This window comes from Rattus norvegicus, chromosome 1, assembly GCF_021556685.1.
Source record: "Rattus norvegicus strain SHRSP/BbbUtx chromosome 1, alternate assembly SHRSP_T2T, whole genome shotgun sequence".
Lineage (NCBI taxonomy): Eukaryota > Metazoa > Chordata > Mammalia > Rodentia > Muridae > Rattus > Rattus norvegicus.
This window is the reverse complement of record NC_141534.1, coordinates 104,885,386-104,907,144: the sequence shown is the minus strand read 5'-3', so window position 1 is coordinate 104,907,144 and position 21,759 is coordinate 104,885,386. Positions and strand designations below refer to the sequence as shown.

General features: G+C 43.4%; 1 pseudogene across 1 annotated transcript; it reads left to right on the top strand.

The window, feature by feature from the left end:
* The first annotated feature begins 4,046 nt into the window (after positions 1-4,046).
* Isg20l1 (interferon stimulated exonuclease gene 20 like 1) lies at positions 4,047-9,648 on the top strand (annotated as a pseudogene). Its single transcript, XR_015650967.1, has one exon. The product of XR_015650967.1 is annotated as an interferon stimulated exonuclease gene 20 like 1 (transcript).
* The last annotated feature ends 12,111 nt before the right edge of the window (positions 9,649-21,759 follow it).

Below are 21,759 nucleotides of genomic sequence, written 5' to 3'. Positions count from 1 at the left end.
TCCATTTTCCTGTAAGCAACCCCGATGAACTTGTTGGTTCACCAAGTTGGACTTTGGTGGTTCATTTCCACTCTTGGGTGAGCGGACATTCATTCCAGTTTACCAAGGGAAAGTATGACGAAGCACTGCTTTTGTTTGTAACCCAAGTTCAGTTACTGGCACCCCTGTCAGGTGGCTTATAACCCTATAACTTCTATTTCCAAGGCATCTGACGTCCTCCACTGTCTCCCACATGTATGTAAGTCATGTGCCTGGTCATGTACACCTTTAACCCCAGCATTTGGGAGGCAGAGACAGGTGCCTCTCTGAATTTGGGACCAGTCTGGTTTATATAGTGAGTTCCAGGGCAGGCAGGGCTCCAAATAGTCAGAAAACTAATAATCATAATTTAGAATTTTTAAAGATTTATAATTTGTGTGTGTGTGTGTGTATGTATGTATGTATGTATGTATGTATGTATGTATGTATGTACCTGAAGAGGCCAGAAGAGAACATTGGATACCTTCAAACTGGAGTGACAGATTGTCAGCCACCATGTAACTTCTCAAAAAACAGCAAGTAGTCTTAACAGCTAAGCCATTTCTCTAGATCTCATTTATTTACTTTTTTGTTATGTATGTATGTATGTATGTATGTATATGTATGTATGTGTGTATGTATGTGTTTGTGTGTATATGTATGTATGTGTGTATGTATGTGTTTGTGTGTATATGTATGTGTGTGTATGTATGTGTGTTTGTGTGTGTGTATGTATGTGTGTGTATGTATGTGTGTGTATGTATGTATGTGTGTGTATGTATGTTTGTGTGTATGTATGTATGTGTGTGTTTGTGTGTGTGTATGTATGTGTGTGTATGTATGTATGTGTGTATATGTGTGTATGTATGTGTTTGTGTGTATGTATGTATGTATGTATGTATGTATGTATGTATGTGGGCTTATTATGGAGATCAGAGGATAGAGTTGGTTCTTTTACCATATGAGTTTCGGGATCAAATTCTAGTTGTCATGGTGGACAGCAAGCATCTTTATCTAATGAACCGTATGACTAGCCCAAGCCATTGTTGGTTGACTTTTTGGACAGAGGTTGCTACTGATAACTTGTGGGTAGAACCTAGAGATACACTTTTCATTTCACTTTTCACAAGATGGCTTCTACCACACCAGTCCATAATATCAGGGGTGCGCACAGTGACTAACTGCTGTGGGAGCTGGAGAGACAGCTCAGAGGCTAAGAGGACACACCAGTCTCATTGAGGATCTAAGTTTTGTTCGCAGCACGTACATCAAATGGCTCACAGTCACCTGTAACTCCTGTAGTTCAGGAGGATCAGATGCTCTTTCTGACACACATGTGCACACACAGAGGCCCATGCACAAATCTCCAGAGTTTAGGGTCCTTAGGGTTGCTTTTCTTAAGGTCTGGAGAGCTGGCTCAGCAGTTAAGAGAGCTTGCTGCTTGTTTGTTGTGAAGCAGTTTCCTCTGAAATAAAGCTTTCCATCTTGGAGGGGTTAGGAAACAGCATGTACTAAAGGGAGGTGAAACATCCCACCCTGCAAGGAAGCTCATTAAAACCCAGGAAGCAAGGACTGGAGAACCTGCTTGGCTGCTAAAAGAAGATACTGCTCCTGGTGGGGCCCAAGTCCAGTTTTCCCTGGCACTGGCGCCCATGAGCAAAAACCCACACCGTAAGTAAACAATACCAAGTCTCCAGGACGTCCTGGAAACTCACCAGATGCACCAGGTCTCTTTCTCCCCCTTCCTTAAGGATGGCCAAGGGACGCTCAAATCAGCCAAGCTGCTTGGAAAAGACGCCCTGTGGCTTGTCACGCTGCCTTCGGATTTCGAGCTCCAGGTTTCCAGGTTGTATGAGCTGGGGCCCATACTTGGGTGGACTTCTGGTGTTAGTCGAGAAGCAATCGTACGTATGTCCATGACTGGGCCGTGCTATTATGTGTGCGATCCCTTTCCCAGTGAGGCCAGACTCCTGCTCTTTCCCAGCTCTTCATTAGGCCAAGGGAGCAAGAGGTGAGAGGCAGTATCCAGGACTCCGTGTGATCTAATCCAGGCTTAAGAAGGCCCTCTTTTCAATGAACTGGGACTCTAAATAACGCACTATAGTCAGTCCAAGGTCCCAGAAAGTAAGGGCAAACTAAAGGGAAGCTGTGAAACCCCTTCAAAAGATACTGTATAACTAGAAATCCTGGGGTCTGCAGATGAGGCTCAGTTGGTAGAGTGCTTGCCTAGGATACCTGACGCCTTGAGTTTGATTTCCAGCACTGCATAAAACTAGGTATGATGGCACACATTCATAATCCCGGCTCTAAGGAGGCAGGAGGATCAGGAATTCAAGGCCATACTGGGATACGTGAGACCCTGTCTCAAAACACAAAAAGTACAGAGATGAAAAGGTAGGTCACTGGTTAAGAACGTGGTGGTTTACAACTGTCTGTAACTACAGTTCAGGGAATCCGATGCCCTCTTCTACCCTCTGTGGGCATCAGGTATACACATGGTGCATAGACATATATACAAACAATACACATACAAGAGTGGTCTCCTCAAGGCTGTGCAACAGGTCCTTAAAGGCACTCCACTTCCTAAAACACAGTTCCGTTCTGCACCTCCTTTGCTGCTTCCCGCTTTGTTCTGTAACCACATCTTTAGAGCCTTATTTCCTTGGTGGAGAAGGAAGCTGCTCTTCCCGTGGGCTCCCCTCTGCAAGGACCACTCTGGGCAGACACCATCTAAACAGCCCCCCTATAACACGGACTATCTGTATGACTCGCTTCTCTCTGTACTTTCTGCTCCAAAGTACAGACATCCTAGGTAATCGACTTTCCCTTTTCCTCCCATCAGCCCTGCAGTGCAGATGCCCCAGGTGATCTCTTCTCTATACAGGTATACCTGCCAACCCACTTCTCTTTAGAAAGTGTAAATGGGTAACCTACTTCTCTCCATGGTGTAGACATCCCTGACGAACCCCCATTTGCTCCTTTGCAATGTAGACATCTGGGTAACTCACTGCTTTCTTTTCTGCAGTGCAGACATTCTGGTGTGCCCCCCGCCCCAACCCCTTTCACTGTGTAGACATCCTGGGCTACCACTTCTCTCCCTGCAAGGCCTGTCAGGATGTGCACTTCTGGATGCACAACACACTACCCTCTGCCCCTCCAGATTGGGCACTGCCATGGAGTCTGAAGTGCTGCTATAAGGATTTAGAGGCAGAGTACTTTGGTGGTCTGGGCCTAGGTATGCTGCAAAGATCACACCATGACACAGATCTCACACGAGATTTATTGATGGGAGTGGGGGAAGTAAAAGGTTATCTAGGAGTGGGGATGTGACAAGAGTCAGAGAAAGAGCAGCAGACAGACCAGGAGCTAGAGCTGGCTGTGATGGCAGGGGACCTTTTAAATGGCTGGTGACTAGCAATGATGCAGGTGTTAGCACTGAGTTCTGAGGAAAGGCAGTGTGTGTGGGTGTGCCTGCGTTCTAACATTCCTCCATTTTGTCTATTATAAAAGGTGAGGACATAGGAAGAGTTGACCGGGTAAGGCACGATGCTGCTTTTTAGACCGTGTCCTACTTTCTGAGAGTGTCAACATCTTTGGGGACCCAAGAAAGGTGGGATGCTGGCCAAATCCTGGAAGAGAGGCTGTTTTCCTCATTGTTCTGGCTCTGTGGGACGATCTGTGCCTATTACAGTGCAGACCTAGTTGAAGCAGTCTGTGAGGATGGACCACCTGGGCTAACCTCTTTGAAGCTACCCAGGATTTAGATTTTGAGGGAACATCTAGACCTGGCAGGATGCTGAAACAGATATCTATATCTCTATCTATCTCTATCTATCTCTATCTCTATCTATCTATATCTATATCTATATACCTTTATACCTATATACCTATATACCTATATATATATAATCTCTCTCTCTCTCTCACACACACACACACATATATACATATATATATGTATATATATGGCGGAAGACAAAGTTAAGGAGTTTAGGGGAATTTTTTTTCTTACTTTTAGGCCCATGCTCCTGGTGGTAGAGGAAGAGAGTTCCCAAGCCAGGAAGAGGGGGATCCAACCCTCGGGGATAAGTGAAATAGGCAGGTGGAGGAACAATCTACTGATTGGCAGCACTTATCTGGAGTTGGTTTGACCCATGCGAGGCAAATTCAAACTGAGTTCCTAAAGCTTAAAAGAAAAAAGGTGGGTTCTAGCTATATTATTAGCTTTACCATCATTTGTAACCTGCACTGAAATCAACGTCTTGAGAAAGGAAGTAGACTCGGCACCTTTGTATCATAGTAGAAGCGTGGGAAGTGCTTCTGGTTTAAAGCATGAACATTCTTTAAGATGAGTTCAGGGAAGACAGACTCCTCCTGTGGAATAGAAGGCTCAAAGCTCACTTGACCTTGATTTTCAGTATGTGTAGAGACCATGAAAGTGGGGTCTTTCCCCTCTATCCAGAAGACTGAATGTATATAGATTAGATAAATATTTTTAGCACAACGAGACTCACTTTTAAGTCTATATTTAGAAGAAAGCCAAAGGAAATCTAAAATCTTGGGTTTGTGACTATGCTAATAGTAGCAGTGCTTTACCAGAGCTAGATGAAAGCTTACAGCATAGTTTTAAAAGATTTTTTTTGAGAGCAGAGCTCAGAGAAATCATAGAGATTAAAGATCTATGAGGGGAAAGTAGAACCTTAGAGACGAGACTTTGGGATCATTTGTGTGGTGGCAGAAGTTGTTACAATCTGTGAGAATTTGGAAATCAAGCATGCCACTATTTTGCCGTTGGTCTGTACAGAGGCCAACTGTCTATGGCAGAACAGAGGGAGTCACAAAGCAGAACACTGAGCAGGTGTGTTCCTATAAGCTCCAAGAAGGAGCAGGGAGTTGAAGCTGAGGGACTGCGGGCCGGAGCCAGAGATAACCAGGAGCGAGCAGGAGAGAAGGTAGCCATAGGGAGCTTAGGGGGTTATGTTTGCATCAGACGCTCCAGAGAGAAAAGGTTTGCGCCGGGTGTGTGCACTCTGTATCTGGCCTGCTCCTTTGCTTCCCGACGCCAGGTTCTGCTAGGTCTGGCTCCTGTTCCCACTTTGAACAAATTTACAGATCCACCAGCCTTAATGTAAAGATAAGACATTTACACAGTGGTGGGGGTGGGAGTGGGGGACCAATCAAAAACAAACAGCACTTGAAGCAGAGAAAAAAAGAAATAGGGAAATAGGGAATGCGTTTTTTTTTTTTTTTTTTTTCTGTTCCAATTGCTTGGTTGGTCCATTTGGATTGATTGTCTAAGGGATATTGAAGCCATTTTCAACCTCAAAGGCAGATAAGCTTAGAGGCTCTGGTGGTTTGAATATGCTTGGCACTATTAGGAAGGGTGGCCTTCTTGGAGGAAGTGCATCACTATGGGCATGGACTTTGAGGTCCTGTGCTTAAATTCTGCCCAAGGAAGAAGAGCCCCTCCTCCTACTGCCTTTGGAAGAAAGTCCACATCTGGATGCCTTCAGATCGACATATAGAACTCTTGGCTCCTCCAGTACCACATGTGCCTGCACGCTGCCATGCTTCCCACCGAGATGATAATGGATTGAAACTCTGAAACTGTAAGCCTGCCCCCATTAAATGTCCTTTATAAGGATCACCGTGCTCATGGTGTCTGTTCATAACAATGAAACCCTAATTAAGACAGAGGCCCTTAAGTCAAGTGCTAAGTGGAACAGTTGGAGGTTCTCCAAGAGGCATCCCCCAGGAGGAACCAGGAGATAAAGATGGCCTAGTTCCCAGAGGTGAGGTAGAGGAGGAGTTCTGAGGCCTGAAGTCCAAGGTTTTTTTCAAGCACATGGGACTGAATGAAGAGGGCACAAGACAAACAGTAGGTTGTCACCTTGTGGGTTGGGAACCAGGACCCAAGGAGACATGGTAACTGATACCTGACTTTTGAATGAAGCCAGAAGGTGAAAACTATGCTCAAGATCTAAGTCTCACCCAAAGGAAAGGGTGAGAGGTGGGTACCTCTGCCTCCAAGAGTACCAGAGAATCAGGGAAGCATTTAAGCCAACTGAGAGGATCCATTCACCAGTTGCTGTTGATAGATGGAAGGCCAAAGGATTGGTGGACCAGAAGGTGGATCTGTTGCAGGTGGAGTGACCTGTATGGCACCAGTGTTAGGATTTAGTGGCAGAGTACCTTGGTATGTCAGGGCCAAGGTATGCTGCAAAGATCATCACACCATGCAACAGATTTCATGCAAAGGATTTATTGGAGGTGTAGGGAGCAAAAAGACTGTCTCAGTGAGTGAGTGAGTGTGTGTGTGTGTGTGTGTGTGTGTGTGTGTGTGTGAGAGAGAGAGAGAGAGACAGAGAGAGACAGAGACAGAGAGAGACAGAGACAGAGACAGAGAGACAGAGAGAGTCAGACAGAGACAGAGAGAGACCAGAGAAGGAGTGCTGGGAGACAGAAGTCTGACTGTGATGTTAGGGGACCTTTTAAAAGGGTTGAAAGCTAGATTAGTGATGATGTAGCTACTAGTGCTGAGGGCAGGCCGGGTGATCATGCTGGATGTAATGGTTGTGGACTAAGGCATCTGCTGCTGATGCCACACACCATACGCAGACAGGTAGTAGGCTTGGAGCTGGCATTCACTGTGGTGGTCTATACAGATCTCTTTAGAGGCTGAGTGATGGATATGGCTGCCTGCAGCGTGGTGGGCATGTGCTCACGTTCATTGGGATTGGAAAAGACCCCCAGTGCCTGATTTAAAGAGTGGAGTCCATTAAGACATAGACTGTGGCTTTCCGCGGCCCACCACCTTCGAGTTGTATCTCCACCGCCGAGGGGCCGGGGAGCGCATCCCGTCCCCGCCCCCCACCCACGCCGCCACCGCCGCCACCCTTGCCACTGCTCACTCACTCTGAGTCCCTGGCCTCGCTGCCTGAGGTGGGGGCGCTGCGGGCACGTGTGCGCCGGCCGCCTTCCCGTTGCCGCCCGCGTTCTTGCCGTCCGGGCATACGTCGACGCGCGCCTGCATCGGCTCCGGACGCTTGCGATTTTAGTGGGACCTAACTTGGAGGCCTATGGTGCAAGTATCAGGATTACTTTTGCCCCCAAGGCTAATTGCAGATCTCCTCATGTTGAACTACGGGATTCCATAGAGAATGAGACTCTCATCCTTTTTCCATCAGTGAGCCACTCTTCCCAGCTTTCTCCCACCATCCACTGACCTCATGTCTACCATACTCCTGAATTTGGACTTTGGGGAACCTTCGAAAAAGGCATTTGGAGGAAATGCCAAACATCAACGTTTTGTCAAGAAGCGAAGGTTCTTGGAACAGAAAGGATTTCTGAGTAAAAAGAACCAACCCCCTAGCAAGGTGTCTAAATTAAACTCAGAACCTCCAAAGAAAGGGGAAACTTCAAGAGTAGATAGCATTTCGAAGATCCTTTCATGCCTAAAGAAGAAAAAAGAGGCAGCTGCCTCCAAGAGGGACTCAGAGCAGTCCAAAGACAAGAAAGCATCGTCATGGCTGACCCCTGCTCCTTCAAAGAAGACTGATTCTGTTGTGGCTAAAATAGATTTGCTTGGGGAGTTTCAGAGTGCCCTTCCAAAGCCTAAGAGACGCACCCAGAAGAAGGGCTCCAAGAAGCCCTTGAAAAAGAAAATTGCTACAGAAAACTCCACCCAAGCTCAGTCAAAGGATAAAGGCTCCAACAAGAAGCCCTTGAAGAAAAATGCTGTACAGAACTCCACCCAAGCTCAACCAGAGGATAAGTGCCCTAAAGTCCCTCAAAGCTTGCCAAGGAAGATGGTGGCAATAGACTGTGAAATGGTGGGCACCGGACCCAAGGGGCGTGTGAGTTCCTTGGCTCGCTGCAGCATCGTGAATTACAATGGAGATGTGCTTTATGATGAGTACATCCGCCCCCCCTGCTATATCGTGGACTACCGGACCAGGTGGAGTGGCATCCGGAAGTGCCACATGGTTAATGCTACCCCGTTTAAGACTGCTCGGAGTCAGATCTTGAAGATACTCTCAGGGAAGGTAGTGGTAGGGCATGCCATTCACAATGACTACAAAGCCCTACAGTACTTTCATCCCAAGTCCCTCACTCGAGACACTTCCCAAATACCACTCCTCAACCGGAAGGCTGACTGCCCAGAAAATGTCACTTTGTCACTGAAGCGTCTCACCAAGAAGCTGCTGAGTCGGGACATCCAGACTGGACTAAGTGGACATTCCTCGGTAGAAGATGCCCAGGCCACATTGGAGCTGTACAAGTTGGTTGAAGTTGAATGGGAGCAGCATCTGGCCCAGAATCCTCCAGAAAATTAGCAGTCCCAGGGAGACACATGCAGTAGACCAACCCACAGTTCTGCCAGCTTCTCACCTGTAGAAGCCGGAATCATTGGGGAGAGGAGCTTGACCAGAGACTTAATACCCATTGAAATTTCATCTCAGCTATTGTGGTTACTGTGTGTTAAGTGTCTCATGGAGGAGGAAAGCCTTCATGTTAAAATCCACCTCTAGGTCAGGCAGGACGCCCAGGCTTGTAATCTCAGATACTTGGGAGGCCGAGGTTATAGATTTAAGGTCTGCCTGGACTACAGAATTAGTTCTAGGCCAGTGAGACCCTGTCCTAACATAAGAAGAGGGCCAGGAGTAAAGCCCGGTGCTAGAACACTTACCTAGCACATAAACCACTAGATACAGTCTCCAGTGTGGGGTGGGGGATAGTAGAAGGAATGGGACCACAACTGTTTACTTCTTTAGTGGTGCTAACCACATGTCACAGTGCTTGTGCTAGTCAGCCTTGACTTTGAGGGAGCAAGGCACACCAGGGAATACTGTTTCCCACCTACCTTATCTACGGGATACATATCATAGATCTGTCTCCTTTTGTGGGGAGTGGGTTAAAGGAGTAGCTGAGTTGCCAAGGTTGACCTCAAACACTTGGCCTTAAATGACTTCTTCCTCAGCCCCACAAGTAGCTGGGACCACAGGTGTGTGTTCACTGCTGTGCCTGGTTCTGTTAATTTATGAGGTTTTTTTTTGTTCTAAAGTACTTAACAGTATCTTTTCACTTTCAGACGAGTCCTGATTGGAGCTAGGTGTGATGGTCTGTAATCTCAGGATTTTGAGGCCAAGACAGGAAGATCAAGAGTTTAAGACCAGTCTGAGTACATAGAAAAGCTCTGGTTCATAGAAGTAGAAAAAGAGAAGGAAAGGATTGTGTGGTTGCTTGCTGAATTTTAATTTACGTTCTACTTAGTTTAAAAAGAATTTATATAGTTTTAATAGTCTTTCAGTCTTTTACCTTGCAAATGCAGCCTCTTAATTCATATAATTCTTATGAATTTTTATAATAGAATACTGGTGATTTTTTTTACATAAAAAGATGTATTTTTTATTTAAAAAAAAAGACATAGACTGTGTAGGCTGGAGAGATGGATCAGTGGTTAAGAGCACTGTGTGCTCTTACAGAGGCCCTGAGGTCAATTCCCAGCAACCACATGGTGGCTCACAACCATCTGTAATGAGATCTGGTGCCCTCTTCTGGTGTATCTGAAAACAGCTACAATGTACTCATATATAATAAATGAATAAATCTAAAAAAATTTTAAAAAAAGTTTCTGTTGCCTCAGCACCCATTTAACTAAACTATGCTTTCTCACAGCAAAAGCAAGGTTCAGCTACTCTTGGCATTTTTTTTTTTACCTTGCTCAGATCCCTAAATATAGACATCTGTTTTATATCACCCCGTGGTGGCCACTTCCCTGTGGAACAGGTAGGTGTTGCTTACTAGAAATGACTTCTTGGTCTCCACACCCTCTCTGATGCTGTGCTTCCTAAGCACTGCATAATCACAGCATTTGCAACACACTTCTGAGAACCACCAGCGCAGTGATTCTCAACCTTCCTAATTCTGTGGCACTTTAATACACTTCCTCATGTTGTGGTGACCCCTAACCCTAAGATTATGTTCATTGCTACTTCATAACTGCAATTTTGCTACTGTTATGAATTGTGATGTAAATATATGATATGCAACCCTTGTGAAAGTCATTGAACCCCCCAAAGGGGTCCTGACCCACAAGTTGAGAACCATTGCACCAGAGGGAAACCTTCTGGCATAACACTTTGGAGCACAATATTAGCTCTAGCCTCTTCTCTCCCTCCCCCACTCCTCTTTTCCTCCTGATCCTCCTTCCCCTCCCCTTCACTCTCTTTTTCTCCTTCTCTAGTTCTTCCTTTCTCTTCCACCTTCCTCTCTCCTCCCTCTCTTCCTCTCCTCCCCCATTTCCCACTGTCCCTTTTCTCTCTTGTCTACCTCCTCTTCTCTCTCTCCCTTCATCCCCATTGCCTTTCCTTTCTCCCTTTTCTCTCTTTTCTGGTGTGGTAAGCTAGCCTTCCTCTCTCCCTCCTTCCCTCCCTCCCTCCTCTCTCCCTCCTTCCCTCCCTCCCTCCTCTTTCCCTCCTTCCCTCCCTCCCTCCTCTCTCTCTCCCTCCTCCTCTCTCCCTCCTTCCCTCTCTCCTCTCTCCCTCCTTCCCTCCCTCCCTCCCTCCTCTATCTTCATCATATTCTCTCCATTACGATGCTCTGCCTCTTCACAGACATACAGCAATGAGGCCGTGCATGGTGTAAAACTTCAGAAGCCACTAGACAAAAGTAAGCACACATGCAACTCTGGGTTTAGATTACAGTGTTGGCTGGATTAGAAATTCCTGTGTGGCCCCAATGTTGTTATTAAAATATCTTGTTGTTAAATATTGGCCTGAGCCCATCCAGATAGAGCACACCAAACCAACATGGTTTCACGTGGAGAGATTTAATGGGAGAACAAGACAAGGGGGAAGGGGGGGGGGAGAGAGAGAGAGAGAGAGAGAGAGAGAGAGAGAGAGAGAGAGAGAGAGAGAGAATGAATGAGAGAGCGCAGAAGCTGTCTGCCTTTTATTTGGAATGTGATGTAACTACTCCCAGGTGGAGTTGTGAATTGAGCCAAAAGGTCTTCTGGGAATGTATGGTCATTTCCATGGCAACAGTGACCAAACAGCCTAAACAGCATCGCTGCTGAAGGCAATTCCTGATACCAACACCCAAACCCACAGAGTTCCACCTGTCTCTGCCTCAGGTTTGCTGGCATCAAAGGTGTGCACCACATGCCCTGCATTACCTGAAATCTTTTACAGAGGAACTGTAAAATTGCAGTAGAGGCCCTGAGTTTGATTTCCACTGGTCATGTGATGGATGGCTCATAATTGCTTGTAATTCCAATTTCAGGGAATCTAACTGGACACCTTCATCACATGTATTTATGCTCAAGCTCGTGTGCGCATTCTCCCCCCTCTCCCACATGTTCTTGGGCTGGAGAGATAACTCAGCATTTAAGAGTGCTGGGTGCTATTCCAGAGGAATTGGGTTTGATTCCCTGCACCCACAGGGTGACTCACAATCATCTATAACTCCAGGAGATCCATTACCCTTTTCTGCCTCTGCAGGTACATGGTATACATACACACATGCAGGCAAAACACCTAGACATATAACATAAAATATAAGTAAACCTAAAAAAGTCTTTAACAATTTCTACCAGTAGAAGAATTTTAAATGTTCAACATGTGTTTATAATAACAACTTTAGCTGAGCCTGGTGATACTAGTCTATAATCCCCGCAATTGGAAAGTTGAAGCAGGAGGATAAGTCATCCAAGACCAGTCTGGTCCAGACAGCAAGGACTTGTCTCAGATAAAACAAAACAAAACAAAGACCCAAATGCTCTTAATGCTAGAAACTTCCTTAACAATAAGGTTAATTAAAATAAACTGAAAATAGCTGGATACTGAGTGCCTCTCTTTCGAAATAAAGATACTTTATGCTGAAGAGATAGCACAATATGTAAAATACTTGCCTTACAAGCACAAAGCTTTCATTTCAGTCTCAGCACCCACATAAAAATACTTAGGTATTCTGCTAGAGATGGTAGCGCACACCTTTAGGCCTGGCACTCTAGAGGCAGAGGCAGGTGGATCTCTATGAGTTTGAAGGTAGTGTGGCTTATATAGGGCAGCCAGGATTATATGATGAGAATATAATTTATTGTGTATCTGGGTTTTGTCCTGCACACTTGTAATCCCAGCATAGGGATGTGGGGGTGGGGAGGTGGGAGGGGTGGCAGGCCTGGCAGGGGTCTTCTTTTTTGTCCGTTCTTCTTGAGGCAGTAGAGGAGGAAGAGGATTAGTGGAGGCTAAGACTCTGTCTTACAAGGTATTTAGGGTTGCTGTATAATTAAAAGTTTACTTATCTAAGTCTAAGTTACCTTGCTGTTGTAGCTGACTTGTCTTCTGTGTTCCTCTGAGGCCAGGAACTGCAGTCTCTGACACTTAGCACCTCTTCCTCAAACAGCAAAGGATTAACTAAATAGCATTTGTACTATCTCAGCAGGAACTGCTCAGTTCTAACTTTCAGCCTGCTAGTCAGAAGTTGCAGGAAGAAAAAGGAACACATAGAAAAGTAATTATAGCATTTATTACAAAGTTATAAAAAGTTTCCTATGAAAGTTATCTAATGGGAAAAGCGGAGAGATCCTAACTGGAGAAAGGTGGAAAAATCTAAGTGGGGAAAAGCAAAAAAAATTCTAGTAAGGGAAAAATTCTCTAAGCAAGGGAAGGGAAAAAAATTCTCTACTCTTTTTTCTCATCTCTTTGTCCTCAGTATGTATACATCTTTCAGAATATATGATCACGTTAAAAAGTTCATCACAAGTTCACACCCGAAAAAAATCAATTCATAAATTGAAATAGTTTACAACAGAGAATGTTTGCATTCCATTAGGAGTAATTACCTGGCTCAACATCCATCACCTGTCACAGCTCTACAGGCTCACAGGATGTTTAAAACCATAACTATTAGTGAGGTTTTGTATAGATAAACCCAGTCAATATATTATCCTCTGTCCTATTTGTTCATATAGCCTCACTACAAGACAGTACCTCTTCATGGATCTGCAGAGATCTTCTCAAAAGGGATGGGCTAATACCTAGTGATTGTTATATATGTTTAATAATGACAGGAAAAGCATATTAATAGCAGGAATCTTTCCTAAAATGAATTCTCTTATGGTCTTGCCAAATAAGAGAGAATCTGTCACAGACTATATTATAATCTGAAGCAGACCATCTCAGGAAGGTCACCTGCTAGTTATTAGCTTGTCCTATTATGGCTCCTGATATAGGGAAAGTGGAGATGGATGTATACCTGGGTCTAATTCACCAGTCATCTTAGCCTAATAGTGAGTTCAGGCTAGCCAGGGCTACATAGTGGGACCCTCTCTCAAAACAAACAAACAAACAAACAAACAAACAATCTTAAGCAATACTTTGATTTCCTATCTATCTATCTATCTATCTACCTACCTATCTATCTATCTATCTGAGGTTTTAACATTTTTATTTTTTACTTATTCACTTTACATCCTGCTCACTGCCCTCCTCCTGGCCACCCTCTCCTACAACCTTTCCTCCATACCCCCTCTCCTCTGCTGAGCAGGTGGGGGTTCTCCCCAACACTGTCACATCAAGTCTCTATGAGGTTAAGTACTTCCACGAGTCCAGAAGCTCCATCCGCTATTTGGCTATTTGGCTGTGGATGTCTATATCTTTCCAAGTCAGCTGCTGGATGGAGCATCTCAGAGGACAACATGCTCCTGTCTGGAAGCATAACAGGGTATCATTCCTAGTGTCAGAGATTGGTGCTTGCCAATGTGATGGGTCTCAAGTTGGGCTGGTAGTTGGCCATTCCTTCAGTTTTTGTTCCACTCACGCCACCCCTGGGTTGAAAGTTCTGTGGGTGGGTTGATGTCTCTATAGCTCCACAGAGGAGTTCCTGTCTGGCTACAGGAGGTAGCCTCTTCAGTTTCTGTATCCCCAATGTTGTGAGTCATAGCCAAGGTCACCCCCATTGATTCTTAGGCTCTTCCCTTATCCCAGATCTCTGTCTTGTCCTGGAGATGCCCCCCAACTCCTCACTCCTGACAATTGTGTATTTCCATTCATTCTCATACTCATCTGGCCATCTCTCCTGTTCTTCCCCACAGCTGATCTTGAAAACTTCCAATTCCCCTCCTCATACCTTTTCCCACCCTGTTCTCTCCACCTGCCTCTTTCTATTTTGTTCCCCATGCTAAATAAGATTCAAGCATCGTTGCTTGGGCCTTCCTTCTTGTTTATTTTCTTTGGGTCTGTGGAGCGTAGCATGGGTATCCTGCTTCTTCTTCTGACTAATATCCACTTATGCATGAGTACATACCATGCATATCCTTTGGAGGCTGGGTTACCACACTCAGAATGATATTCTCAAGTTCCATCCACTTGCCTACAAAATTAATGATGTCTTTTATTTTAATAGCTGAATAGTACTCTGTTGTGTAGATGTATCCCATTTTTTAAAATCCATTCTTCAGTTGCGGAACATCTAGGTGGTTGTTCCCAGTGCCTGGCTATTATGAGTAAAGCTACTATGAACATAGTTGAGCAACTATCCCTGTGGTATAGTGGAGCATCTTTAGGGTATATATCCAGGAATAGCATAGCTTGTCTTGAGGTAGAACTACTCCCAGTTTTCTGAGAAACCTTGGCAAAACTTTTTAACCATTGCTTTCTCAAGTCACTACAGACATTTCAGTTTTCTATACAGACAGTTTATTGGGCAGTGAGAGATCCCACAGACCTCTGAACCCCCCACAAATTTCCCCTTGTTCAAGCTTAATGATAATGTCTGGGTCACCTGAGTAGCCAAAGGAACACTAGAACTGACTTGGAAAGGACCCCGCATAATGATTTTCTCAACTTCTAGAGCTATGAAAATAGGCAACATTACACTATGGGTCCACCATACCCAGGTCAAGAAAGCAAAAGGCACAGATGCTGCCACCAAATGTTCTGTCTCCGTGACAAACCTATTAAAATGAAGGTTTCATTGGGTCTTGAGCCCTTCCACTCCTTGCCCCTCTACCTCCTCCTCAGTCTTATGTATGACATGAATATAGCATCATGGTTCAACCTCTTCTTGTCCTCAGACCTGGACATGGGAACTGAGAAAAATAGATGCTGGGGAGATGATAGCTAATATGACTACATACCAACAACCCTCATTTCATATAGTCTTTCGCTCATTAATCTGGTTATATTTAGAAAAAGGGTATTCCTACCACAATATACCACATCTATTATTTGTAGTAATGCTTCAGTTAACATGGTGCTGCAAACATAGCTACTCGATCCTTTTAACGTTTGTTATGTTTATTTTGTGTGTGTGTGCACACCTGTCTTAAGTTTAAGTTTATAACACATCCAAGGAAGCCTAAATAAGGCATCGAATCCCCTGGAACTAGAGTTTAATGTCAGTCATTAGATGTTATATGGGTCAGTTGGGAACTGAACCCAGAACATCTGCAAAAGATGTTCTTAACTTTTCTGAACCATCTCTCCAGCCCCATTGTTTCCTGATTTTAATTTAATCAGATATTTATCCAGGGGCAGGATAGGCTCATCATATGGTAGCTCTATTTTTCATTTCTGAAAAAATATACATTACACCAATAGTTCGCAAAGGTTCATAATTTGAATGTTCTTATATTTTTTAAGAATATATTTAAAATTCTCATACATAGGTTGTGAGCCTAGCCTTTAACAGCTGAGCTATCTCTTTAGCTCATTTTTTTATTTTAAATAGTCATCTAATATTGAATAAATGGTTGGCAAATATATTTTCTTAATATATAGGATAGTCCCTCATTTGATTGCTAGGCAGAAAATTTACATTATCATATAGCTTCTGAAATTTTTAATCAACATTTTTCTTCTTCTCTGATACATGGTCTCTTGTATGGCCTTGAACTCATTGTATAGTGGAGGGTGATCTTGAAACACTTGGCTCCTGGAGGGATTATAAGCATACTGGACCATGCCATGCCAGACTTATCAATAAAATAGATACAACTCATATTCTTCTTCTGGAAGTAACTGCCCATGGCTTTATCTTTAGTTATCTCCATTCATTTCTCCAACACTTTCAACAGTTCATGTCTGTGTTAAGGACTTTGTTCCTTTGCTTTTGTACTTTTGAAAAATAGTCATTTCCTTTTAGTCTTGTGTGTGTAGAAAAGAACTTTCAAGGTACCATCTTTCAAAGATCCCTCTTTCAAACCTGGGTTGTTGGTAATACAGTCGAAAAAGAGATGGTAGTGACCATTTGAATATACTTTGGTATTAAGAGCTTGGTATCTCTGTTACTAATATTTTGTGTGGCGATATTGCCATTATTACTTTTATTCACAGGATTTCCTTACCCAGTATGGGAGACTTTCTTGTGGGATTGAAAATGCAGATAATGTTCATTAAGACATTTGGGGCCAGGTATGATTGTGCATGTCTTTAATCCTTGCACCTTAGAAGGGTCTAAGGTGACAAATCTCTGTTTTTCTAGACAAACAATATCAACAACAAAAAACCAGCTCTTGGTAATTTGATGAGTTTGAGGCTAGTCTAATGTACCTAACTCCCCCCTCCTCCCAAACCATAGGTTTTTCTTCTGGCCACGGATATCAGTTTATAGGCAAAAGGATTTTGGGATTCTGCGTTGACATTAAGATTGTGACTTTGGTTCTGCTCATGGTCATGAGGGGTGAGGTATGGATTATTTCCCTTTTTCTTTCATTTCCCTTCAGATTTTCTGCTCTCTCTCTGTTTCTCTCTCATAAATTATTTATTTACATTTCAAATGCTATCCCCTTCAGTCCCCTCTTTCAGAGTTCCTCCCCTGCCCCGTTCTTCTTCATCTCTGAGAGGACAGCCTCCCATGTCCCCCAACACTGGAACATCAAGTCTGCAGGATTAGATGCATCCTTTCCCACTGAGGCCAGACATGGCAGCCTTCTGCTACATATGTGCTGAGGGCCTCAGACCAGCCTGTGTATGCTTTTTGGTTGGTGTCTCAGTCTCTGGGAGCTCCCAGGGTTCCAGATTAGTTGACACTATTGGTCTTCCTGTGGAGTTGCTATCCCCTTGAGGGCCTTCAGTTCTTTCCCTAACTCTTCTAGGGGTCCCTGACCTCAGCCCAGGGGTTGGCTATGCTCATCTGCATTTGTCTCAGTTATCTGCTGGATAAAGCCACTCAGAAGGCTGCTATCTGCAAGCACAAAGTAGTATCAGCAATAGCGTGAGGGGCTGGTGTCTGCCCATGGGATGGGTCTCAAGCTTGGCCAGTCACTGCTCTGTTGCTCCTTCAGTCTCTGCTCCATCTGTGTCCCTGCATTTCTTTTAGACGGGATCAATTTTGGGTCAAAAGTTTTATAGGTGGGTTGGCGTCCCCATCCCTCCACTGGGTGTCCTGTCAGGCTATTGGAAGTGGTCTCTTCAGGATCCATCTCCCCACTATTGGGCATTTTGGCTAAGGTTGCCTGCATTGACTCCTGGGTACCTCCCTCATCCTGGATGTCCAGATACCTCTTTTTTCTTTTTTCATTTCCAGCAAATGTTCTCATTATCTCTTCTTGCAATATCTCCTTTCCTCTACTATCCTTTTATATCCACATAGTGACATGGAACAAAATTCTAACCCACCATCCTGGAAATTATGATACTCCATTTTCTTATACATTCTACAGATGGATACCAGAACTATGCTAAAGACTCAGTTGAAGCTACAGATTCAACTTTTCCAAGTTATCAATCTCTTTTGTAACCATGATAGGTATCAAGTCTTGAATCTGTGTATCCTATGACAAATGTGAAAAACTCATTTCAAAGTTAAAGTAAGCAAATAGCAAGTTACCTAGTAATGGATTAGCTTTAAGTCATTCCTACAATAAAATTGCATCGATTTTTTTTCTTTCATCTAAGTAAATACTCTGTGGTCCATATCTCGCCATGATACATTATCTCTTTCTTATTTTACATTTACTGAAATGGAAGTACTTCAAGGAGAAAAGAGGTCATCAGAGACCAAGCTTGGAAGATTTTGTCAGCAAAGGACTAATAAAGAAGTATACAACAGGGAGGGAAGGAGGACAACTGAGAACTTAGGTAAACTATGCAATAATCTTGGAAGGTAGCAGAACAGGACCATGTGGGTCATGAAACTAAGAGAATTAGGAGTTAAAGGCCAGCTTTATCTAGACTGCAAGTTCAAAGGTTAAATAAGAACTTCTATCAAAAAGTCAAAGAGAAAGTGTCTAAAGTCTATGTAGGCTGTCTTAGGGTTTTACTACTGTGAATAGACACCACCAAGGCAACTCTTATAATCCTGCCACTCTCTGGGCCAAGCATATATAAACCACCACATAGGGATTAAATTTTGTGAAAATCTAAAATTCAGAGAAAAAAATTATCAAGGAAATAGTCAACCCATTTTGTCAAAATTATAAAAATCAAAGGTAGTTGGTATCTGGATGGGAATCAAATAAGGTTTTTTTGTTGGGGGGGGGAGATCACCACACTATCAACATGATGACCTATCTTCTTGTTGACCTCCTTTGCTCAGTTTGCATGCACTGATCTGGCAGGCTCTGGATAAAAGCTTCTGCTACACTTCATGGCCCAAATCCATGCTCCAAGTTGAAGATTAACTCAGGTTTTGTGAGTCAGTGCTCTGTAAGTGGGAGGTAATAAACAAATTATGACAGACAAAGTAGGTCCATTGATAAAAACAGCTCTAATTCAGAAATATGCTTTGAATGGGAAAGTTTAATTAGAGGGCTTATATTGGCATTCTTTAGAGACTGGAATATTATTTTCAAGTAGCACTAACATGTCTAATAAATACCCAAAGTGAAGATTTTTAAGAAAACTTAAGGGTCTGGAGAGATGGCTGTTAAGAACACTGGCTGTTCTTTTATAGGACTCTGATTCATTTCCCAGTACTGACAAGGTGGTTCACAATTGGATGGAACTCCAGTCCAAGGGATCTAATGACCTCTTATGGCCTCCTCAAGTACTACATGCATGTGATATAAATATATGCATCAAGGCAAAACACCCATACATATGGAGTAATAAAATATTTTTATGAAGAATTAAATTTAAGAAACATGAGTAAGAAAAGATTGGAAAGATATATTTAGAATGAACTGAGCAGGAGAGAATAGTCATAACTGCCTGAATCTTTTAACCCCAAAGACTTCAATTAATAATTTTGTTTTTGTTTCCATTTTTATTTTCGAGACAGGGTTTCTCTGTGATGTCCTGGCTGCCCTGGAACTCAACTCTATAGTTCAGGCTGGCCCTGAACTCAGGGAACCACTTGCCTTTGTCTTCCAAGGACTGAGATTAAAGGGATGCACCACCACTGCCTGACTAATTGTTTTCAACTACAATTGTACAGTTCAACATATGGGCTGAAGAAAAAAAAAGATCTTAGTCCAGAAATTTTATTTTAAAAGAAGCCAGGTAGACTAAAAAAGAATGAGCCTTTTACTATATAGGCATAGTAGTTGAGCAAGGGAACATTTGACTGTTTAGTGCCCCAGGAGAAAAAGAAAGGACACCAAAATACATATCCACTGAAGGGGGTTTGACCTCACGGCAGAACCCCACACAATGGGAAGAGTTGGATAGCAAAGGGGGAGAAAATGAAGTAAAGGTGACAAGAGCTGTTTGGTGCTGAGGTCACTGAGGGAGATAAAATTGCATTGGAAGGAAAGTTTTAAAGAAGTTAATTCACCAAGGACTACAAAACTGGTGTGCTACCCCAGTGGATTTGGTGAGTCCCATAAGGTTGGAAAGCTGAGATCTTTGTGAGATAGGAATTGCTTTCATAGACTTGAAAGATCTAGATTGGCATACAAGTCAGTTCAGAAGGTGCTGAAGAGTCAGGGAAGAAATGAGGAAAGAGGAAAATCCACAATGGACCCTGCTTACTTCACGTTACTAAAAACAAATGTGGCAAGATTTGAGTACAGATGGAGTTTGTAGGAGGAAGACAATTGACAGAAAGTCAAATGCTGGGCTTGTGAGTTTTCAGAAGGCTTTTAAGTCTGACCAACACCTCAGCAGAGGGACAGGGAGGGGCAGAGACTCTCCAATGAACCATCTGCTGTGGAGGAAGATGTCTCCCTCTCCTCTGACAGGAGAGCCAAAATTGCCCAGGAGTGAGGACCATACGTGGCACCTTGAGGCCTCATGCCAAATCATGGACTAAATGATTCCTTTTTAATGTACAAAACACTCAAGCTTTGGTCAATACTAAAGTCAAATGTTTTGTCATCCATGGAAACCCCCAAGTGCACCAGAGCAATGGTCAACAGTTGATGGATATGCAGAGGAAACAATACAAATAAAAAGAGCCAAGCTCTCGCTAAGGGTGGGCAATAATCCAAGAGTAAACTATACATTTTTCTTTTTGGTAAAACAGTATGATAGAAGTAGGAACTGCCTAGCCTGGGGCTTTCAAAGAAGCAAGAAGGATGACTACAGCTATAGCTGCCATTCAGACCAATAGCCAGACCCAAGTGGAGTGTAGCCTGAGACCTAAAAAAAAAAAAAAAAAAAAAAAAAAAAAGGCCATTTATCTCCCTTGGACCTATGCTAAACCACGAAGCTTGAGGCATCTCGATGTAGGGAAATACACACAAGTCCCATGGATGTGCTCTAGGATGATTAAGCCAGATAACAGACTCATTCTATATTAATCCTTGCTAATGCATTAAAAAAAAACCACTTATTTATGATGTGTGAGCGAGGTGTATGATGGGGAGTGAGGTGCCTAGTCTACCATGGAACAGGTATGTAGGTGAGTCAGTTCTCCCATTCATTATATGGGTTCTCAGGTTCTTCAGGCTTAGCAGCAAGCACTCACAGTACTCCCCCAAGGTTACCATCATATTTATACTATCTGTCATGAAATGGTGGCCCTGGAACTTGCTCTTACGTTGCCAGACATCTCTAAGTTGGCTTTGTTGCATGGATGTAATAATGGTAACATCGGAGTACTTAACATACTTAGAAAAGCATCCTAAAGACACACAGGTGAATGTAAAGGAAGGAACATCAGGGAACAGTCTACACAGAGTGCAAGGGTCAAGCACCAGTGTAAGCTTTTGGGAGAATTAAGCTCTAACAAGACATATTTGATAGCTAAAACACTTACTGAAGAAATCCTGCAACATCCTGTGCCTCTAAATATAAAAGAGCTATAGACAGTCTTGGGACATTGATTTTCATACTCTTAAGTTGTTCATACTCTGTTATAACTTGATAGTGGGGAGGGACATGTGAAATTGTGACTGAAAGGAAACTTAAGAAAGCTAAGGTCCTTGTAGGGTAAGCTACAAAGGGGATGACAAACAGAATTGACAAGCACTTTAATCTAACTTGCTCAGAGAAAAAGGGATATGGTTCAGCAGTTACAACCAAGTTCTGTGAAAAACTCAAGTTCCTAGTACTCATGTCCAGCAGTTCATGATCACCTGTAATTCCAGTTCCCAGAATCTGACCAACCCATGGCCTTCTTAGGCACCCTGTACGTAAATGCACACACACACACACACACACACACACACACACACACACACACACACACACACACACAAATCATCAGAAATAATAGGTTGGAAAAATGTCTTAGAAATGAATAGTGCATACTATGTATGTAGAAGATTCAGGTTTAATTGCTAACACCCATGTCTGGTGGCTCACAACCTATAACTTGAGCTCAAGAGAGACCCAACTTATTTGGCCTCCATAA